The 15,395-nt window shown below is 37.0% G+C and overlaps 1 protein-coding gene across 1 annotated transcript in view; it reads left to right on the top strand.

The window, feature by feature from the left end:
- Positions 1–424: 424 nt before the first annotated feature.
- The window catches only part of RALYL (RALY RNA binding protein like), an 821,247-nt gene continuing 806,276 nt past the window's right edge, over positions 425–15,395 (top strand). Inside the window, exons 1-2 of the mRNA XM_053930450.2 lie at positions 425–551; positions 1,287–1,381. The gene's annotated coding sequence lies outside the window, so the exon portion shown is untranslated. The remainder of the gene's footprint in view (positions 552–1,286; positions 1,382–15,395) is intronic.

A 15,395-nucleotide genomic window follows, 5' to 3' on the forward strand; every position in this document is an offset into this window, starting at 1 on the left:
CCGGGGCTGGACGGTCTCCACAGATAACTAACTACCTTGAGATGGAAAAGGGCTGCGCACACGAGGAAGTGGCACAGCACAAGTTCTTGGGGAGCGGCAAGTTGTTCTCACCTATCAAGCTTGTGGGCAGCACCGCGCACGGCCAGCAGGCACCCTTTGCTTCCAGGCGGCGGCGCCAGCGGTGGCTGCAACTGTGACCGCGCAGAAGAGGTGGCGACAGCGCTTCGGGGGGCCCCGCTAGGCTCCGCTCCCAGCGCTGCCCTCCCGCCCGCGTGCGTGTGCGCCCTGCCCGCGTGCGTGTGCGCGCGCGTGCGCTCGGCCCCACGGGGCCCCTGATCGTCTGCGCGCAGCGCTGAGCCAGCCTCGCCCGCCGCGGAGCGGCTCCGTGGGCCGTAGCCTGGTCCTCCCCGCCTGGGAGGCAGCCTAGCTTCTGTCACGTGTCAGTGCCCGAGGTCGAGACCGAGAGAAAAACGCGCTTCATTCCTTCTCCCACCGCCATACTGTATTTTATACCAAATCTCATTTTTATTCCAACATTTTACTCCCGTTCGGTGAGTACCTTCTCAGTGGCATTCTTGTCCTATTCTTTTTTTTTGTCCTTTTTTTTTTGTTTTTCCGGTTTTTTCCATCTTTTTTCCCCACTTCTTTGATTATTGTTTGTATTTGGGAAAGCTGGAGGAACATGGTTTTGAGCCTTTTCCTGAATCCAAGTTTTTCTAGCATGCAGTGGTTCTGTAGACAAGGCGCTGTGTCCGGGAGTCCGCGGAGATCGCGCCGCCGGAGCGACTCCTGCACGATGTGCAACTGGTTTTATGGGAAAAGCGATGTGAAGTATGGTGCTATTTTTTCCTTCGTAAAAATTTTAAAAAAGCGTGTTTCTATCTCTTTTTTGGCATATTCTTTTTCTGATAAGATTTTTGGATAGGTGGGATTTTATGCAGTGTTTACAAGTTCGTGGTTTTGCAATACTGGTACAAACCACTGAGCAAATACATTTATTTTCTATTTTCTTGGTACCCTTTTTGGAGCCGGTCAGAACAAATTCGTTTTTTTCCCTTCTGTTTTTGATACCCATTGATAACGTGAAACTTTTCTTGCAGCTGGTTACTGGGATTATTTTTAAGCAAAATACTTTTTTTCTCTTTTAAATTAACGATGACTTTTGCACATTTGACTTTTTTAAAAACCCGAGATAATTTTATGATAGATATCCTGATATCTATATCTATATTATTCCTTCTTCCTCCCCCTTTCCTTCCCTTAAATCAATTTTCAAATGATGGCAGTGGAAGGTTTTTCTGGGGAAAAAAAAATGAAGTGCTGTTTGGTTTCCTTGTCAACGGAGGACGAAGTGAACAACTGAGCAGCTCGCAGAGAGCAGGTACTTGGTCCCTTTGGAGGCGTTTCCCGGGTTTGCAATTGCAAGGATGGTCCTGGAGAGGACGTGTGTGGTGGGGGTGGGGGGTTGGGGGAGGTGCGCGCGTTGGGGGACAACCGTGCTGGGCGCTGGGGAAAGTCCCCTGCCTCGGATCATTTTTGGTTGTGCGCAAAATACAGCCGGCCCCTCTTCGACTGCGCCCAGGTCGTCTCCGCGGCTGGTGGCGTCGGCGCCGCTGGTGGGCGGCTGCTGGGTTCTTGGTACACCAGGCTGTGTAAGTTCTCAGGGTGCCACTTGCAGAGCCCAAGCGGCCTGGGCCGGGGACGCTGTGCGGGCCGGCAAGCGGCCCCTTAGAGAGCCGGAAGACAGGAGGGAGAGGTAGGGCAACATTCTCCCCAAAGGCTGGCCGCTAGCCAAGCGGTGGGGCGCTAGGGACCTTTACAGATTTCCGAGGATGGCACCGGCCCCACACGCTTAAGTCCCACTCCGCTCCTCCTCTTTGCCAGAGTAAACAACGCGGTAGATCTTTCCCAATCTGGTTGCTGGTTCTGGAGGGTGTTGCTGTGTTAGTGCTGCTGTCTGCATCATTTCTTTCCCGGTGTGTTGTTTGGGTTTGAAGGGCTTGCTGGTATCTTCCAAGGAATGGGGAAACACTTTTGATGATGCGAAGTAGGGTATCCTGTTGAGGAGGAAACTGTTAGTTTTTATTAATGAGACTATTCGCCTAAGGTGCAAAATTGCTTTTTATTTAACTTGTAAAGAAAGTGTTTACCGTCGTTATAGCCACCTCATAGTGCTTCCAAAGGTTTTCCCCTAAGAACCGGGCACAGGACAGGTAGGGGTTGGTGATGGTGTGGATTTTGTGTGTTGGTAACATTATAATACTTAGTGTTGAATGTATTCTATGGAGTTTGTGATATTTTATGATTGTTTTGTTACATGTTTCCAGTATAATGCAGCACTACTTTTGGGAGATGAACTAGTTGGTGATTTTTAAAAAGCCTTTTCTGTACTTACTCAGTGATAGAATCTTCTGGAAATTACTGTGCAAATAAATTGTGTCTTTGTATCTTAAAATCTTGAGGATAGTTATCAAAATGATTTGATTTTGAAACTTTCATTTTTTCTTTAATGAAAAGTTCAGCCTTAAATGTATCATGTGTATATAATTTGTATTATGTTAGAATGAATATAAAGAAAATCAAATAAATTTTTACTTCTCAGACTTACTTTTTTTCTAGGTTACCGATAGACATAAAAACTAATTGTAACACACTGAAGGCCCCATAAAAAGGGGCTAATAACACACTATGGCTTTTTTAAGCAAATATTTCTCTAAGTCTGTAAACTTAGTCTGTGGAATTAAAAGTTTCATGCCTGCATTTTATTTTCTTTACGTTTGGTGGTAAAAGAGTTAGGAATACAAATGATCATTTATCTGTAGAAGATTAAATTTTATTGTAATATCTAGAAAGCTGAATATTTCTTTATTCACCATGCACTCTCTCATCAAAAGCCTTTGAAAGTTGTGGTGTGTTATTTTTTGTACTCATGGTGGCTTTTCTGTGTTAAGGCAGTCCTGTTGCATTTGTGTGAGGAAGATAGTTTATATCTTGTCTGTGGACTACCAGACTTGATATCTGAAGAGAGTAGTTCTAAAATTTGACTCAGATACTGTGTTAACTAAGGTTTAAATTGTGACTTTTTTGTGTGTTTGTGTACAGTGAGCACATTATTAAAATGTAGTCTTTCATATGGTTGAAACATCCAACAAAATTTTAAAAACTACATGTAGCATCTGGTTTCTAAATCATTTTTTCTCATAATAATTTATATAGAATGATCATTTATTTAAAAATGCAAGATAATGCATGTGAATAATATTTCTTTGCAAGTTGCATGAATGTAAATCATTTAGTTCTTTTAAAAGAGAAACTGAGTGAGTGAGAAAGAAACAACTTGAATAATCAAATCAGAATTTTCACTGAGGACTAGTTGCTGCCCTAAGGTAGGGGTAGTTGTGTCTTACAATTGGGGTGAAATTGGAGATGTACTGTATGATATACCCAAATGATATCAAAACCATAATGGGATGGAAGAAATTTTTCATAGGATTTTAATGTAGGAACAAATATGTACTTGTGCTTTTAATTCTATAAGTAAAGGTTATACTAAGAAACTGCAGTCATCTTAGGTTTTCATTTAACATTCATTGTTCATTATATGCTTATGTTACATTTCTATCTGTTACATTCAAATTTTTTAAATTTTCTTCTCTGTGGGTCATATTGGTAATTCTACAACTCTCAAAACTGGTCACCTATTCCGTGAGTTTTTTTGGTTTAAAACCTCTAAAATTAGCACTGCCTTCTGGTTTGCGATGGGAAATAATACTGTTCTTTCAGTCAGCAAGCCACCTACCACATGATTCTGAGCAACTTAATCATACAAATAATTTTCAACTGCTTACAGAAAGAAAGAAAAACAATTTTTCAGGGAGAGAGAGGGCTTAGGAGGTGAAGGTGGTAGAGGGAGGGAAAAAGACATAAATTGGCTATTTGACTGCTAACCGACCTCAAGTATTTTTTTAACTTTTTTAAATTTTTGTTCAAGTACAGTTGTCTCCATTTTCCCCCCACCATTCCCCCTCCAACCCCAGCCATCCTCACTTCCCACCCTTGATCCTACCCTGCTTTGATTTTGTCCATGTGTCCTTTATACATGTTCCTGAAAACCCTCCCCCTTTCCCCCCCATTACCCCCTCCCATCTCCCCTCTGGTTACTATCAGTTTGTTGTTAATTTCAATGTCTCTGGTTATATTTTGCTTGCTTGTTTGTTCTGTTGTATTTCATTATCTGAATTTTGGTAAAGAAATCATCAGAAACTTAAAGCAAACTCTTAAATATTCTGGAACTGTAGAAAAGTTCTAGGAGCTGTTATGGGATGCCAACATTTGGACATTTAAAAAATTTTGTATTAGTGAATTAAGTCCAGTTTCTATCCCAGTTTTGAACTTTGTAGAAAAAGAAAAACCTAGTTGGAATCCTGTCTTGAGGGTGTGGTCTTCACAAGAATTTTTTAATGAAGAAATTTCCATCATTAAAGTCAAATGTTTAGTTATTTCTTATATTTATCCTTGCATGGTTATAAGCAAGCAAACAAAGTTCTCATTTTTATCTTGGTAGGCATGTGCTGATATGATGTATAAGGGGAGGAAGTTTGAAAAAAAGGATTCATAGGCATGGACAACAGTGTGGTGATTGCTGGGGAGAGGGGGGTATGGGGGAATAAATGGTAATGGAAAAAAACATACTAAAGATTAAATTAAAAAATGAAAAAAATAAAGGTACTCACATGTTTAAGTATAAAAACTAAATTGTATTTTTTAAAAAAGATGGTTGGCTTATTTTCTATAATATTTGTAAAAGATGAGTGGTTAAAAGAACTACTCTAATTTTTGCAAACAAATGGTACCTTTAGAACATAAAAATAACACATATACACTCGGTATACAAAAAGTATATATATTTTCCTAGTTGAAAGAATCTGATATGTAGATAACTCTTTCTTAAGTAAAACAGTCATTTTTTAAAGCAGTTAGTAAGAAGTGAATGAAAAAACTCCCATATCTGTTGTAGTCTGCAAAGTATTCTACTAGAGGCAGAGCGTGGTCATCCTTTGTTTACTGCTTACTGATATTGTAAGCAACTCATTACACTGTACATCAAAACAAATAAAACTCAACAGTGGAAGTAGAAGATAAATGAAGATGAAAATTATAATTGTATTATCTAAAGAAAGTTGAAGAAAATGTTTTAAGTATAATTTAATTAACTTATGCTCCTCTTTGACTTTTGAAAACTTTTTTTAAATGGTGGTTAGCTGTGACTTTAAAAAATACAGTTATATCTTCACTTCTTTCGTCATATTGTCATTAAAAAATTCTATGTCATGCATTAAAAATCTGAGGTATTAATGAAAGTAATCAAAAACTAATTTCAAAAACTCTTCACTGATCTTATTGTTATGTTTTAATTTATTATTTGCTACTTCTACTGACTCATACAAATGTTTGTAAAATCCAATTTTTTATAATTTAGTATGATTTAGTAAAATTTCATAAATTTCTCTTCAGTATTTGACAGTGACAACACAATCATTCACATTAATGACAAGGAGGGCAGTTACTTTCTCTACACCATCATTTGGAGAAAAATAATTGTTATATAAAATTTAACTAACAGGTAATTACTGAGTGTAACAAAGCTAGTTACACATTTAGCACATCAAGTGTTATATATAAATATTGTATTTGTCTTCCTCTTCTTTTTACTATTAAATTTTGACCTGCAGAATGCATGTATCTATCCCAAATATTGCCAAATTTTAGTAGTTTTCCTTGTCTCATAGCTTTTTGATTTTAAAGAAAATATTGGGGAATTTATTTTTTGTTTTTGCCTATTTGTTTTGTTAGACTGAATCCTGGAACACATAGAGGTGCTGATTTAGTATTTTTCCAAGCATTCTTAGTCACAAAGAGGGCAGAGGAGAACCCAAGTTTGTGTTTAGGATAAATGTCCTCTAGATTATGTGTCCTTCGAGACTCCTTAGTAGGGACAAGGCTATGAGATTGATTTCTTGGGCCACGTGTAAATGTGACAGAAGACAAATTTACAGGAGAAGCATGAGAACCCTGTCTTGTTCTCTGACAGATACAATGAAATTCATCACTAATCATCCACATTCTAAAGAAGCACTAGAGATTTTATTATTATAAATCTGTTTCATAAAATTACATTTAACTCATCAATTAATATTCTGTTTGCTTAGAATAAAATAGTTGAATTTTATCTAAACTTTAATGCCAAAATTAATTGCATTCATACACAATCCATGTGTTTGGAGAAAATATTTATATATATTGTGATAACCATATGTTAAATTAAGACAGAAGGAATGTATTTTGAGTTCATTTTGAGATTGTTAACAGGTTGGATTAGGGAAAGGCTATTTTCTTACAAAGTCTGATGAGAGGAAAAGCAAAGGGCTAACATTTCTTTTTTTTTTAATTTTTATTGTTATTCAATTACAGTTGTATGCCTTTTCTCCCCATCCCTCCACCCCACCCCAGCTGAACCCACCTCCCTCCCCCACCTCCACCCTCCCCCTTGATTTTGTCCATGTGTCCTTTATAGGAGTTCCTGTAATCCCCTCTTCCCACTGACCCCCCTCACTCCCCCCTGGCTATTGTTAAATTGTTCTTAACTTCAATGTCTCTGGTTATATTTTGCTTGCTTTTTTCTTCTATTGCTTATGTTCCAGTTAAAGGTGAGATCATATGGTATTTGTCCCTCACCACCTGCCTTATTTCACTTAACATAATGCTCTCCAGTTCCATCCATGCTGTTGCAAAGGGTATAAGCTCCTTCTTTCTCTCTGCTGCGTGGAATTCCATTGTGTAAATATACCATAGATTTGGATCCACTTGTTTGCTGATGGGCACTTAGGATGCTTCCAGTACTTGGCTATTGTAAATTGTGCTGCTATGAACATTGGGGTGCACAGGTTCTTTTGGACTGGTGTTTCAGGGTTCTTAGGGTATAATCCCAGCAGCGAAATTTCTGGGTCAAAGGGGAGTTCCAATGTTAGTTTTTTGAGGAAATTCCATACTGTTTTCCACAGTGGCCTCACCAGTCTGCATTCCCACCAACAGTGCACGAGGGTTCCCTTTTCTCCGCATCCTCTCCAACATTTGTTTGTGGATTTGTTTATGTTGGCCACTCTGACTGGTGTGAGATGCTACCTCATTGTGGTTTTAATTTGCATCTCCCTGATGGTTAGTGATGCTGAGCATCTTTTCAAATGTCTCTGGGCCCTCTGTATGTCTTCCTTGGAGAAGTGTCTGTTCAAGTCCTTTGCCCATTTTTTAATTGGGTTGTTTGTCTTCCTGGAGTGGAGGCATGTGAGTTCTTTATATATATTGGAGATCAGGCCCTTGTCTGAGGTATCATTGGCAAATATGTTTTCCCATACTGTTGGTTCTCTTTGTAATTTGGTGCTGTTTTCTTTAGCCATGCAGAAGCTTTTTATTTTGATGAGGTCCCACTTGTTTATTCTTTCCTTTATGTCCCTTGCTTTAGGGGACATGTCTATGAGGACGTTGCTGCGTGGAATGTCTGAGATTTTCCTGCCAATGTTTTCCCAGAGGACTTTTATGGTGTCACAACTTATATTTAAGTCTTTTATCCATCTTGAGTTTATTTTTGTGTATGGCATAAGTTGGTGATCGAGTTTCATTTTTTTGCATGTAGCTGTCCAGATCTCCCAACACCATCTGTTGAAGAGGCTGTTTTTGCTGCATTTTATGCTCCTGCCTCCTTTGTCAAATATTAATCGACTGTAAAGCCTTGAGTTTATTTCTGGGCTCTCTGTTCTGTTCCATTGGTCTATGTGCCTGTTTTTATGCCAGTACCAAGCTGTTTTGATTACAGTGGCCTTGTAATACAGTTTGATATCAGATATTGTGATTCCTCCTGCTTTGTTCTTCTTTCTCAAAATTGCTGCAGCTATTCGGAGTCATTTATGGTTCCATATGAATTTCTGAAATGTTTGTTGTATATCTGTGAAATATGTCATGGGTACTCTAACAGGGATTGCATTGAATCTATAAATTGCTTTGGGTAGTATGGCCATTTTGATGATGTTAATTCTTCCAATCCATGAGCATGGTACATGCTTCCATTTGTTTGTGTCTTCCTTAATTTCTTTCTTCAGTGTTGTGTAGTTTTCTGAGTACAGGTCTTTTACCTCCTTTGTTAGGTTTATTCCTAGGTACTTTATTTTTCTTGTTGCTATATCAAATGGGATTTTTTTCCTGATTTCTGTTTCTGCAGTTTCGTTGTTGGTATACAGGAATTCCTTTGATTTCTGAGTATTGACTTTGTATCCAGCTGTTTTGCCAAATTCATTTATTAGGTCGAGTAGTTTTTGGGTGGAGTCTATAGGATTTTCCATGTATACTATCATGTCATCTGCAAACAGTGACAGTTTCATTTCCTCCTTTCCAATTTGGATGACTTTTATTTCTTTTTCTTGTCTGATTGCTGTGGCTAGGACTCCAATACTATGTTGAATAGGAGTGGTGAGAGAGGGCATCCTTGTCTTGTTCCTGATCATAGTGGGAAAGCTCTAAGTTTTTGTCCATCGAGTATGATGTTGGCTGTAGGTCTCTCATATATGGCCTTTATGATGTTGAGGAATGCTCCCTCTATTCCCACGTTGTTGAGTGTTTTTATCAGAAATGGGTGCTGTATCTTATCAAATGCTTTTTCTGCATGTATTGATATGATCATGTGATTTTTGTCTTTGCTGTTGTTGATGTGATGTATTATGTTTATTGATTTGCGAATATTGTACCATCCTTGCATCCCTGGGATGAATCCCACTTGGTCATGGTGTATGATATTTTTAATGTATTGCTGGATGTGGTTTGCCAATATTTTGTTGCGAATTTTAGCGTCTATATTCATCAGCGATATTGGCCTGAAGTTTTCTTTCTTCATTGTGTCTTTATCTGGTTTTGGGATTAGGATCATGCTGGCTTCAGAAAAAGAGTTTGGGAGTCTACCATCAGTTTGGATTTTTTTGAATAGTCTGTGGAGGATAGGGGTTAGCTCTTCCTTAAAGGCCTTGTAGAATTCTCCTGTGAAACCATCTGGTCCAGGGCTTTTGTGTGATGGGAGTTTCTTTGATGACTGCTTCAATTTCCTTTGCTGTTATTGGTCTGTTCAGGTTTTCTGCTTCTTCATTCAGTTTTGGAAGATTATATTTTTCCAGAAATGTGTCCATTTCATCTAGGTTTTCAAATTTCTTAGCATACAGTTCTTTGTAGTAATTTCTTATAATCCTTTGTATTTCTATGGTATCAGTTGTACTCTCTCCTCTTTCATTTTTAATTGTGTTTATTTGGATCCTCTCTCTTTTTGTCTTGATGAGCCTACTTAAAGGCTTGTCGATTTTTTTTATCTTTTCACAGAACCAGCTCCTGGATTCATTGATCCTTAGAATTGTGCTTTTAGTCTCTATGTTATTTAACTCTGCTCTGATCTTGGTTATTTCCTTCCTTCTGCTTGCTCTGGGCTGTCTTTGTTGTTGTTCCTCCAGTTCTTGTAGAAGTAGGGGGCTAACATTTCTTGATGTACCAGGTAAACACACTTCCACTTGTTCTTCCCTCCATAAGTAGGTGCTATCATCATTAATTTGTATTTTTGAGGAAACAAACTTGGATAGAGAATGTAATTTGCTCAAAGCTGCACAGGATGCCAAGGGACAAGTGACAGGAATGTCTGTATCAATGTCACGTCCCTCCTTCTGTAGAGGCATATTCCATTTGTGGAGAGGGCAATTTTTGTTTCGTTTCTCTTAATATAAAGTAATTACTATATATTCATTCTTGATCCATTATTTAAAATGACTGTGTTTTGCCAGGTTTTCACTAGTGAGGGCTGTGGCCAGAAATAACAGAAAACGACACCATTTACACATGTAGAGAATTTTGCTAGTCTGGAAGGGGGACTGCAGTAATTGTCCCATCACACATCTCCCCACGACTGTAGAACTTTCTGCAGAGAGCCCAGCACATGTAAATTTGTGAGGGGCCATTGGTGTGCTGTTGTTGGGGAGAAAATAGATACTTTCATGTCTGCGGTGGCTTCTGTAGAGGCCTGGGAAAAGGCACTCAACAAATATTTGCTTACTAAGCACAGAATGGAATCATTACTCTGGAAGTTTTTGTAGTTCATGTGGAAAATTAGTGTTTTGCACAAGGAAAAGTGAACATCAATTATTTCATATCACAGCAAGCCTATAAATAGAGGTGTCTCTTCTGTCTCCCATCATCTTCTCCACTTCAGTATTTCACCATGACACATATTTGGATATGACACTTTTCAAGCTCACTTTATCTGTTTGTTAATAAAATGAAACACATGTAAGTACAATATGTTATTTTAGGATGCTGTTTCTAATGGCCTCTTGAGATGCATGAAAATGTATTCCATTATTGAATATTTTCCTAAGAACTTGAAAAAATGGCTATTTTTCAATAAAGATTGGGAAACAAAAACCACACTGGAGGCAATGCGAATGAACGTGATGAAATAGATTTCATAGATGATAGTAAATCTGTAAGTCCATAAAATCTGTGGATTGTGGAGGCCAAGGTAAAGGGACTATTATGAGCTGCCTTTGAGTTTTGGAATCTGGAGCTCTTGAAAATTATTTTCATAAAACAAAACATGAAAAAATAAAATATCTAGAGGAAAGCCCAATTGGCTGGGGGTGGGAGAATGGGTTTATTTTGCACACATCACTAATCTGAAGTTTTGACATTTTCTTCTGGGTAAAATGACTGGTATGCAATAGAAATTCAGGTCTAGAACTGAAAAACACACTGAAAGCTAGAAAGATATTACAGAATCATCTTCATTAAACTTTAGGAGGAAGTAACTCATCTGAAAGCAAAACTTTGGAAAACCCTGGCATTTTTCTGAGTGGAGGTAAAAAGAGCTGGTTAAAGACAGAAAAAGAGAAACAGGAGGCTAGCCATTGAATTTAATTTTCAGGAGCAAGTTTCACAATGTTCTAAGAGGGTTGGTGTGATCAGTCGTTGCAAAAGGCATTGGTCTCCTCTTAGAGAGAAAGAAAATGCAACCAGTGCATTAGTTAACTAAATTTGTTCAGCCAGTGCTAGGAAATGGGGATTCAGTGGGGAATACCACCAATAAGGACCCTGCCTCCAGGGAGTTTGCTATCTCATGGTGACTTTTTGTCTCCTCAAGTAAGTGCAAGGTCATGGGTTGAGATGAAATGGTTTAGGGGCAGGGTCTTGAGAAATGTAGCAGAGAATATGCAAAATATCTATAAAAAGGTTCCAGAGCAAGAAGGAGGAACTTGACAAAATTAACAACCATTTGTTGTCACATTAGTTAACACTATTCTGTCACTTTCTCTAGCAGTTCTTAACAGTCTGTAATCTGAATGAGACAAGCAAACCAGTGATGTTTACCTGATTAGGAGATTAGCAAGGCATGCATAATGTCAAACTGAAGAGCTAGACTTTCTAGAGAGAGAACATGTAGAAAAGATTGATCATGAACCTGGGCTGGGAAAGGGCTACTACCAGAGATGAGTGACCAGGAAGAGATAAGATTTGAGACCCAGAAATTCAGGATGAAAACATTGTTTTGTGTTGTTTTTTATTTAGAAAACATAGTTCATTATGATTTCAGAATTTATTTCTTTTTTTAATTTTATTTTTTAATTCAGTTACAATTGTCTGCATTTTCTCCCCATCCCTCCACCCCACCCCAGCCAGTCCCATCTCCCATCCCCACCTCCACCCTCCCCCTTGATTTTGTCCATGTGTCCTTTATAGTAGCTCCTACAGACCCCTCTCCCCACTATCCCCTCCCCACTCCCCTCTGGCTATTGTTATATTGTTCTTAATTTCAATGTCTCTGGTTATATTTTGTTTGCTTTTTTCTTTTGTTGATTATGCTAAGTGAAATAAGCCAGGCGGTGAGGGACAAATACCATTGTTTTTAATTGAATGAGAGAGGTGTAAAGATGGGTGGTTCAGAGGAGAATATTATATTTCCGGATTTTGAAAGCAGAGCCACATCAAATGATGAACACATTTTAGACTTTGGGAAAGCACGTGGCAGGTGCTTCTGGTGTTAAGAGGCTAGTGTTGTGAGGGGAGGCTGAGTGTTAAAGAGCAGCACAATTTTGAGAGGACTTTCTTGAGTTCAAGATAAACAGGAATGAGAGAGGGCCTTCTAGAAAGAAAATTGGAAAATAAAGAAGAATGATAGGTTTTTGAGGAAAAAGAAGGTGGACTGTAAAAAGGAACAATTACTATGTGTGACTTTGTGTGCACATGTATTCTATGCTCTAAAATAAGAGTCCATTGTTTGGGAGAATGAATTTCATTTTGGAATATATTGAGATCACTCAAAATTACAAATAAAATGCCTTATTAGGAACTCTTAAATACTATCAAACACATAAGTTCAAGATATCTATGCTTTTAGATTTCTTAGATGGACAACAATATACAGTAGTGTCCTCTTATCCATAGAACATCCTTTCCAAGACCCTCAGTGGATGCCTGAAACCATTGATAGAACTGACTCCTATATATACCATGTTTTTTCTATGCATATATACCTATGATAAAGTTTAATTTATAAATTAGGCAGAGTAAGAGAGTATGATAACTAATAATAGAACAGTTATAACAATATGCTATAATAAACATTATATGAATGTCTTTGGGGCTATTATTAAGTAAAGTAAGGGTGACTTGAACACAAGCACTGAGATTCTGTTAACATACCTGAAAATTAGGACCCTACTGAGTGACTAACAGGCAGTGATCAGATGGGTGACTTGTATGAGTGTATGTAGTGTGGAGGCAGGGATGATGCATATCTCAGGAAGGACAGAGCAGTCAACTGTAATCAATTTTAAATCACCTTGAAGACACGTGAAAAAGTAAAAAGAAACTGGTGAAATTTGCTTTATAATGTTTTATGAAACCCACTCTAAGGAAAATTATCATTTCAACATGTAGTCAATACAAATAATTTTTAAAATTATTCCACATTTTTGTTCTATGTCTTTGAACTCCAGTTTATATTTTATGTGAACAGCAGAACTAACCACCTTGCAAAAGCTCAGTAATCACATGTGCTATTGGTGGAGGGTTCAGAAGTCTTAGCACTATGTAGTATTTTAAATTCTTTTTGGCACCTCGGCTCTTACTAGAAATTAGCCAAGATATATTTCTAACATACTCTCTGATTGTCTCAGTCTTAGCTTTCACTTTTTATTAAGAATCTAAACTGACATTCATTGAAGTTCATTTTTTGCAAAAATGTGATCCCAAAATGTGGTCAGTTGGCAAAGCAATGTTAATATTTATTCAATAAGTATTTCTTGAAAATTTGCCTTTCCATTCTGTGTCATGAGAACAGAGCTTTCAGTGAAGAAGGGGCAGACAGTGATAAATTCCCTAAGAGCTACAAATGAAGTTCAGGGTTAAAATGGTATCTTCTTTTGTATTAAATCACAGGACTAACTTCCCTATGTAATTTCAGTCACAAAATATGACTCACAATAAAGTGAATGAACTCAAATCAGTTTTTGGTGGATATCCACCTTAATAGAAACACATCAGGTTGATGGAATTTTAAACAATTTGGAGACTTCCAAAATTAAGTGATTTAGTATATTTTGTTAAAAGTTGTGAATCATCAGGAATTTGATGGGGGAATATGTACACTGAATTTTGGTCTGTTATCTCTTAATATTTGGTTGTTTCAATCTAAGTATATGTCAGTACTCCTTGTATGGGTCTTTCAAGGTGTGTGTGTGTGTGTGTGTGTGTGTGTGTGTGTGTGTGTGTGTGAGGGACTATGACCTTGTCATTTTGAGTGACTGGGCAAGGGAGGGAATTAATTGCTATTAAAGTTTTTCAAAAGGGTATTTAGGTATCTAGTTGGCATATAATATCAAATTAGAGAAGTAGTTCTCATTCTTTTTCACATCTTTGATACCATGTCTCTTTGTCCCCCAGAATGCATGGCATATATTAAATATAGACTTTACTCTGAGACAGATTTTCTTTTTTTGATTCCCATTAAGGGAGTTTGGAAATACTCAAAACATGTTAACTTCAGATTTGGGGTCCTGATTTTTTGACTAAATGTGCCACAGTTTTAATTTAGACATGTATATAGAACAAGAAAACTAACTTCTAATTTATTTCAAAATATTAGTGAACCAGTGATACTTTTTTCCCTTCATGTCAAAAATGTTATTGTGAACTTGGTATCCTATCTAGTGAGCATCACATTGGTCTATCTGTCAGATCCTCAACTGGGGGTGATCTTGTTGATCTTCCAGAGATAAAGGAGAAGCAGAGTAATATATCCAGCGGATACTGAAATTTCTTAATCTCGGATCAGGTCCATAACATTCCTGGGAGACAAGGTAGTTTGGGGTTTCATACAAATGAAATAAACTGGCCTGATAATTTATTTTACTAAAAGGAGCAGGAAGATTGATATAAAATATTATACATCCTCAAAATCCAAAGTTTTAATTTTGTACTTTATTAGATGAGTCTTCTCCAAATAACTAAATTGATGCACATGTTCTAAATAAGTGCATATCTTATGAAAATGAAATGAAAATTTAAAATGCTGAAAAAGTCTTCAAGGGAAGCACTGTTAGTATAATAATGTTAATGTTGAAATTTTAATTGCATACTAGTGAGAAGATTAAAAAATGACATCTCCCTCTTTATTAGTATTAGTTGGTATATATTCTTTTGCTTTTTGTTTCAGTAAATATGATATAATTTATAATAAAAATTATAGTTATATAATACATTGTATCATTTATGTATTTTATAATCACATATTTGTGTATGTATGATATAGAATATTATATATAGTCAAAACTTTCCTCCACTTAATATTATACTATAGAAACACTGTGAGTCACTATTATTTGCAACATAATTTTAATAGCTGTGTATATTTCATTGTAACAATATACTTTGCCTCATCCCACTGTGATATGTAATTGGTCCTTTTTGCCCTTTCTCTGATTTTTATTTTAAATAATGTATGTTTTCATACTTACAGTTTTTTGTTTCTTTTATTCCAATGTTGTAGCATTATATGTACTTTTAATTTATATGAATCCATACATTTTTATTATATTATTTTGTGAACACACAAGCCTAGCACTTCATCTTTTTTCTTCTTAATATTGGTAGAAAAGCCAATAGGGTTGGATTTATAGATGATATAAAAAACAAAATCTTATGTAAGTAGTATAAAATGTATTGAATTTGTTTTCAGGAGCCATTTTTACGTACTTTTAAGGATGATTTTAGACCTAACCACTAGGGAATAGGCTGTGCAGTTGCATTTTGTAGAATAT

The sequence above is a fragment of the Desmodus rotundus genome, chromosome 8 (genome assembly GCF_022682495.2).
Source record: "Desmodus rotundus isolate HL8 chromosome 8, HLdesRot8A.1, whole genome shotgun sequence".
Lineage (NCBI taxonomy): Eukaryota > Metazoa > Chordata > Mammalia > Chiroptera > Phyllostomidae > Desmodus > Desmodus rotundus.